This window comes from Rhinichthys klamathensis, unplaced genomic scaffold, assembly GCF_029890125.1.
Source record: "Rhinichthys klamathensis goyatoka isolate OS25496 unplaced genomic scaffold, OSU_Roscu_1.1 h1tg000466l_1, whole genome shotgun sequence".
Taxonomy (NCBI): domain Eukaryota; kingdom Metazoa; phylum Chordata; class Actinopteri; order Cypriniformes; family Leuciscidae; genus Rhinichthys; species Rhinichthys klamathensis.
Genome location: NW_026606955.1, coordinates 864,991 through 873,384, shown reverse-complemented (window position 1 = coordinate 873,384; position 8,394 = coordinate 864,991). Strand labels below are relative to the sequence as shown.

Here is an 8,394-nt window from a genome sequence, read left to right as displayed (position 1 = left end):
TGGTATCAGTTGTTATTGGTTCACCTCGAGCCGATGGAGGAGGGCGTGGGCCCTGGCGTTTTTGCAGAGGCCGAAGAGCTCTCACAAGCGGAGAGCGAGCTGGGCCCGCAGGCTTTCGTGGTTTTGGGGCCTGCCGTTTTTTGGTTGATGTCTGGGGGCTTGCAGATAGTTTGGTTCCAGCAAACACCAGTTTTTCCATTTTCTCTGAGAAGCACAGAAGATGCTGTGGAGATGCTGGAGATAGGGATAACGTGTCTGGTGAGAGGGTAGAGGCTGGAGGGGGCTGTTTCTCTGGTGTTATTGGAGGCTGTAAAATGCTGTCCTGGTTTTCCAGCAAGTCATCCTTGGGTGCTGAATCTTGGAGCAGTTCTAGTTCTAGTATGTCACAGTCTGTCTGTGGTGAGCTCTATGGGCAGGGCTCAGCTGAGATTGTGTCCGTGAGCAGAGGCTGTTTTGGCTGAGTGGTGTTATCATTGTCCTTGTGTGACGTATCAACCGCATGTCCATCCAGGTGCTGAAGTGAAGTCCTGTGGTCATTCATACTGTGTCCAGGTGTGTGTGTGCCATTCAGGTTGAGTGTATTGGCACACACTGCAGAAGGATGATTGAGGGAGAAGTAGATATTGTCCTTTAGCACTGTTGAACCAAGTTTGTTTGGGTGGAGCCCATCCTGTTGAAACAGTTGCCTCTGACTCCAGAAAAGATTGAAGTTGTCAATGAAGTTCACTCCTTTTATATTGCAGGTTTTTTGGAGCCATGTATTAAGCCCAAGCAACCGTGAAAATCTGTTTGTTCCTCTTGCTGGGAGTGGTCCACTGATGAATGTTGGTACTTTCAGTCTTTTAAGTGTTTCAAAAAGTTCATTGAAATCCTTCTCAAGTTCCCTGTTTACATCAGAAGTCGTTGCTTGTGGAAGGCAGCACGTTGTTGTATCCCTGCTACTAATGTTTCTGATTATGGAGTCACCCACTATCAGAGTCCTGTGCTCGGCTGCGCTCTGAGATGAGTGCCGCTGTTTGCTTGACCTTGAGCCCCAGTTAGCATCAGTGTTAGCTACTGGCTGATTCAGTCTTTGTTCGATCACATTCATCAGTTGTCATAAACATGCATAAAACCAGCCAATCATTAATCTGACTGGTTTTACAGAAATTGACATCATGAAGTGACACTGAAAAAAAAAAACTTGTGAAGATTTAACAATTTGATGAGAAATATTTGAATTCATATGCTGAAATCTCACTATGTGTGTCACAGTGTCTGGTTGTGTTTCCCTTGTTTGTCACTAGAGGTCCTCGTTCTCACGGTGTCTTTCACATTTGACTTCATTTCCCAGCATTCTGTGTGTCACTCATCAGTTCATTGTACTCAGCTGTTTCCCATCACCTTGTTAGATTGTGTGTATAAATACCCTGTCTGTTTTAGTATTTGTTATGGATTCCTTAGTTTGTGTCACACCACTTCAGGTCTGTGTTTGTTCTAGTTCCTGTTTTGTTTATTGTTTTGACGGCTTTATTTGGATTGACCCGTGCATGTTGACAACGAGTTTGGATTGCCCTTTAATTAAAGAAACTACTGCTCATGGATTATCTGCTTCCCGTGTGGTTTTCGTGACAGAAGGAATCCGTCACAAACAATCCAGCGGTATGTTTTGCTACATCTCTTCCCACAGCCACTGAGCGGGAGAGAAGGGAGTTGTTTAAGGTGACCCGGTTGGTAAAGTTTAGACTGTTCATGTCCCGTCTGCCCAGCCAGAGACTGTTCACGTCCCGTCTGCCCAGCCAGAGACTGTTCACGTCCCGTCTGCCCAGCCAGAGACTGTTCACGTCCCGTCTGCCCAGCCAGAGACGGATCAGGAAATACCCATTCTCGCAGCCGGGGGTATACTGAGCGACTATTTGGAGCGTTTGGCTCGGATACTGGACATGCCTGTGTTCGCTATTCCGGAGCCGGTGCCTGTTCCAGAGCCGGAGCCGGAGCCGGAGCCGGTGCCTGTTCCAGAGCCGGAGCCGGTGCCTGTTCCAGAGCCGGAGCCGGAGCCAGTTCCAGAGCCGGAGCCGGAGCCAGTGCCTGTTCCAGAGCCGGAGCCGGAGCCAGTGCCTGTTCCAGAGCCGGAGCCGGAGCCAGTGCCTGTTCCAGAGCCGGAGCCGGAGCCAGTGCCTGTTCCAGAGCCGGAGCCGGAGCCAGTGCCTGTTCCAGAGCCGGAGCCAGCGTCTGTTTCTGTGTTTGTGTCTGTCCTTGTGGCCATTACTGTTCTAGTGGCTGTTCCTGAGCCGGTGCCTGCTGTTCCAGAGCCGGAGCCAGTGCCTGCTGTTCCAGAGCCGGAGCCAGTGCCTGCTGTTCCAGAGCCGGAGCCAGTGCCTGCTGTTCCAGAGCCGGAGCCAGTGCCTGCTGTTCCAGAGCCGGAGCCAGTGCCAGTGCCTGCTGTTCCAGAGCCGGAGCCAGTGCCTGCTGTTCCAGAGCCGGAGCCAGTGCCTGCTGTTCCAGAGCCGGAGCCAGTGCCTGCTGTTCCAGAGCCGGAGCCAGTGCCTGCTGTTCCAGAGCCGGTGTCTGCTGCTCACCGCCCGAGGGGCCTTCTCCGCCCGGGCCGCCCGAGGGGCCTTCTCCGCCCGGGCCGCCCGAGGGGCCCGATGGACCGTCTTCTCCGCTAAGCCCTCACCCCTTTTTCCTGTCTCCCTTCATGGACCTGGCCCACCATCCCTCCCCCGATCCTCCACCGTTTCACCTCCCTCCTGATCTGGTAGGTCTGGTAGCCGCTCCGTAGAGGGGGGGGGGGGGGGGGGGGTGTTATGTCACAGTGTCTGGTTGTGTTTCCCTTGTTTGTCACTAGAGGTCCTCGTTCTCACGGTGTCTTTCACATTTGACTTCATTTCCCAGCATTCTGTGTGTCACTCATCAGTTCATTGTACTCAGCTGTTTCCCATCACCTTGTTAGATTGTGTGTATAAATACCCTGTCTGTTTTAGTATTTGTTACGGATTCCTTAGTTTGTGTCACACCACTTCAGGTCTGTGTTTGTTCTAGTTCCTGTTTTGTTTATTGTTTTGACGGCTTTATTTGGATTGACCCGTGCATGTTGACAACGAGTTTGGATTGCCCTTTAATTAAAGAAACTACTGCTCATGGATTATCTGCTTCCCGTGTAGTTTTCGTGACAATGTGAGGCATACAGTATGTAAGAGAAAAATAGAGATATAAACAAAAGTCTCTGTTTAATCTCATTGCTGTCTAAGAGAAACAATGAAGATACATATCCTTAAAAAACCTAGAATGCAGTTTAATATGAAATAAACTTGAATTCAGGACGTTCCACTCCTGGAGGGTATATCTTCATGTCACTGATTTTGAAGGGCAAACACTGATTTAATATCGCCCACGCTGTCCTGCCCCCTCTTAGTAAGTCCACAGAGGATGTCAATTTGTCAGCATTGTTTTAGGATGAATTTGCCTAATTGTTCTTGTTAGCTTGTGCCTTGTACATGTAATGTGAATGTTAAATGTAATAAAAATATATATTTCGTTTTAATAAATAATTAGCATTACATTTTGGGTTTTAAAAACTATTTCAATATTATTAAATAACAATGTTTATAAATCATAATAATTACAATTCCAGGTTTCACAACATTATTTTAATAATGAACAAAACATTTAAATATAGCATGCTTTTTCATAAGTCAATTAATAAAATAAAATAAAATATTATTTCATTTATTTTACATTTTATTTATATATCTCTCAGAGGTAAAAGTGTTTTGGTAATGGCTAAAATTCAACTGAAGGCTTATGTCAAGACAGCAATAAATCTGTATGAATCCTGTCAGGGCTGGATTGTGGACTAGCTACTGTAGTGTCCCGAAGGTTGCACAGCCTGAGACAAAGTGTACTGAACACCAAGGCCAACACCATGATTCGGATCTGGAGCCTGTGCCAATGAGAAATGCATCTTTGAGATACTGTGAGATGGAGAGGATATGATTGCTCTTTGTCCAGCCTATTCCAATTACTGCCCTTCAGAAACACTAATGTGGTTAGATAAGAAGGTCAGCAAACCGCCAGTATCATGTAATTGACTGATGGACAGTTTAATTCACACAGGAATTTAATCTAATCCCACCCAGTCAAAACTGTGCAACTGCTATTTGAGTGTGTACAAAATGACAGGACATCCCTCTCCTGATTTATTTTAGTCTGTGCAAAATATTTTTGTGGAGTGTAAATGAGAGAAGTGTTCTGCAAAATCTGAAGTTATATTGAGAGGTTACGATATCTTATTTAATCCCTTTTTTTCCAAATTCTTAAATGAGGCTTCTGCACTCTTATAAGAAATCTGCAACCCCTCCACCACACACACACACACACACACACACACACACACAACCCCAATGTGAAAAACACCAAGAAATGACAAAGAAAATACAAAAGATTTTGATTCATGCATTTTAGTTAGTGCAGTGATTTTCTTTAATATTGCTTCTTTCTTTCCATATTGTTTGTGTCATTTCATCACTTTTGATTACATATTCAACAATTGAATATATTTCCTATATGAAATTAACTTCTTCAATAAGAAAACCAGTGCAGTTTCTTTTAAAATGATACTCAGTGTTGTACAAATATATCTGTCCAATACTTTTTCAAGTTGATTTCACTTATAGTTGTTTTTATGATAATGTATGGTCATATTACCTTGAATATGCAGACAAAATAAGAGTTTTGTTTTTTAGAAATTAGAGGTGTGAATATCGTGCTTGCACAACACATGTGAAAATTACTTTTAATCACATAAATCATCTGCTAAATATCAGAGTAGCAGAGTTTATTAGCTTTGTTAACAAAGTAATAACTGTCATAATGGTTTGACAAAGTCACCGTGCTTTTACTCACAGCTGGTCAAGGTTGCAGTTATGTGAGGCCTGCATCTAGCTTTGCTCCAACTTTAATCATCAGCTTAATTAGTCAAATGAGGGCTATTGTTCACGAATGAAAGAACAGTTAATGGATTTTGGAAAAAGCTGAGAGATGATGATAACTCTTTGATGATAACAGTGATGAAAATACTTTTAAGAGTAAAGCAGAAAAAACTCATAACAGGCAGCATTCATATGGTAAATGGACTGCATTTATATAGCGCTTACACAGACCCAATGGCCACCAAAGCGCTTTATATATTGCCTCACATTCACCCATTCACTCACTCATTCATACACCGACGGCAGTGTCAGCCATGCAAGGCGCCATCCAGCTCGTCGGGAGCAGCTGGGGTTAGGTGTCTTGCTCATGGACACCTCGACACTTGGTCAGGTGAAACCAGGGATTGAACCACCAACCTTCTGGTTTGTAGACAACCTACATCAGTGGTTCTCAATCTTGGTCCTAGGGAGCCACTGCTCTGCACATTTTATATGTCTCCTTTATCTGACACACCCACTTCAGTTAATAAAGCTCTTTCCTAACGAGCTGATGATCTGAATCAGGTGTGTTAAATGAGGGAGACATACAAACTGTGCAGAGCAGTGGCTCCCTAGGACCAGGATTGAGAACCACTGACCTACATGAACCACTAGCCACTGCCGCATATACTGCGGCTTACATCATAAACAACTGATAACCGATTCTTTACTTTTGTTGAATCTTTTGAAACACTGTGACATCTTACCTGTTGGACTTACAGTAAGATCAAATGGATTCATGTCTTTGTAGGTTCAAACACCACTCCTGGTGGTTAAATTAAGGATTTCAACTTGATTTATAAGCACAAAATATGCATTTGAAATGGCAGCTTAAAGCATTTGTGGACATTTGTCCATTGGATCTTAAGTCCAACGCCTTAACCACTCGGCCATCCTGGTTCGAACAGCTATTTTATTTTTACTGCAGCAGACCCTCACAATTGAAACTACCGCTTTAAGCTGTAATTTCAAATCCTTAATTTGTCTTTTCAAATCAAACTGAAAAAACTCATTTTGATGAACAGGAGTGTGGTTTGAACCCACAAGGACATTTGTCCATTGGAACTTAAGTCCAACGCCACAAGGACATTTGTCCATTGGATCTTAAGTCCAACGCCATAAGGACATTTTGTGCTTAAAAATCAAACTGAAAAACTCATTTTAATTAACAGGAGTGTGGTTTGAACCCACAAGGACATTTGTCCATTGGAACTTAAGTCCAACGCCACAAGGACATTTGTACATTGGATCTAAAGTCCAACGCCTTATTCGGCCATCATGGTTGTCAAAATAATTCTTTTAGAAAAAAAAACTGCAACAGACCCTCACATTTGAATTCACCACTTTAAGCTTCTATTTAAAATGCCTAATTTGTGTTTTCAAATCAAAATGAAAAACTAATTTTTAGGACTAGGAGTTGGGTTTGAACCAACGATGACATTTGTCCATTGGTTGGGAAAATACTTTTTTTTTTACTGCAACAGACTCCACATTGGAATTTGCCCCTCTATGCTGTACTTCAACTTCTTAATTTCTGCTTAGACTTCAAGTTGAAAACCAATTATTTTATTACCAGGAGTGGGCCATTTGTCCATTGGATCTTAAGTCCAACGCCTTAACCGCTCGGCCATCCTGGTTGGGACAACTATCTTATTTTTACTGCAGCAGAGCCTCACTATTGAACTTACCGCTTTAAGCTATAATTTCAAATGCTTAATTATCAAACTGAAAAAGTCATTTTGTTGAACAGGAGTGTGGTTTGATGACTAATTTGTGTTTTCAAAACAAAATTAAAACCTAATTTTTAGGACTAGGATTTGGGTTTGAACCCACGATGACATTTGTCCATTGGTTGGGAAAATACTTTTTTTTTTACTGCAACAGACCCACACATTTGAACTTATATTTTTAATTTGCCATTTCAAATGCATAATTAGTGCTTAAACAGCTTGATAGACTCAATTTAATTACCAGAGGTCGGGTTGAAACCAGACTTTTTTTATATTGCAACAGAGCCCCACATTTGAAGTTGCCCATCTATGCTGTACTTCAATTTCTTAATTTCTGCACCTTAACCACTTAACGCCTTAACCACTCGGCCATCCTGGTTGGAAAAACTATTTTATTTTTAATGCAGCAGACCCTCACATTTGAAATCACCACTTTAAGCTTCTATTTAAAATGCCTGATTTGTGTTTTCAAATCAAAATGAAAACCTAATTTTTAGGACTAGGAGTTGAGTTTAAACTAACGATGACATTTGTCCATTGGTTGGGACAAGACTCTTTTATAATTTTTTTTTTTTTTTTTTACTGCAACAGACCCTCACATTTGAACTTATCGTTTTAAGCTGCCATTTCAAATGCATAATTAGTACTTAAAAAGCTCAATTTAATTACAAGGAGTGAGGTTGAAAGCAGAATTGTTTTTACTGCAAGACTTCACATTGGATTTTGACCCTCTATGCTGTACTTCAACTTCTTAATTTCTGCTTAAACTTCAAAACAAAATATTTTATTACCAGGAGTGGGGTTTGGACCCACGAGGACATTTGTCCATTGGATCTTAAGTCCAACGCCTTAACCACTCGGAACAACTATCCTGGCCGGAACAACCATCCTGGCCGGAACAACTATTTTATTTTTACTGCAGCAGACCCTCACTATTGAACTTACTGCTTTAAGCTGACATTTCAAATGATAATTAGTACTTAAAAAACTCAATTTAATTACAAGGAGTGGGGTTGAAACCAGAATTGTTTTTACTGCAAGACTCCACATTGGATTGACCCTCTATGCTGTACTTCAACTTCTTAATTTCTGCTTAAACTTCAAATTGAAAACAAATTATTTTATTACCAGGAGTGGGGTTTGAATTCACGAGGACTGCCATTAAAGCTGCCATTTCAAATGGATAATTAGAACTTAGAAAGCTTGAAAAACTCAATTTAATTACAAGGAGTGGGGTTGAAACCACAATTGTTTTTACTGCAACAGACTCCACTCTGGAATTTGCCCCTCTATGCTGTACTTCAACTTCTTAATTTCTGCTTAAACTTCAAGTTGAAAACCAATTATTTTATTACCAGGAGTGGGGTTTGAACCCACGAGGACATTTGTCCATTGGAACTTAAGTCCAACACCTTAACCACTCAGCCATCCTGGTAAGGACAACTATTTTATTTTTACTGCAGCAGACCCTCACTATTGAACTTACCGCTTTAAGCTATAATTTCAAATGCCTAATTTGTCCTTGCAAATCAAAAGTCATTTTATTTAACAGGAGTGTGGTTTGATGCCTAATTTGTGTTTTCAAAAGAAAATTAAAACCTAATTTTTAGGACTAGGATTTGAACCCACGATGACATTTGTCCATTCGTTGGGAAAAAAATTATTTTCTTACTGCAACAGACCCACACATTTGAACTTATAGTTTTAATTTGCCA

At 41.7% G+C, this 8,394-nt stretch overlaps 1 non-coding gene across 1 annotated transcript; it reads right to left on the bottom strand.

The window, feature by feature from the left end:
- Positions 1-8,031: 8,031 nt before the first annotated feature.
- Positions 8,032-8,114, bottom strand: trnal-uaa (transfer RNA leucine (anticodon UAA)). Its single transcript has one exon. It is a non-coding gene; the product is annotated as a tRNA-Leu (tRNA).
- Between the last annotated feature and the right edge of the window lie 280 nt (positions 8,115-8,394).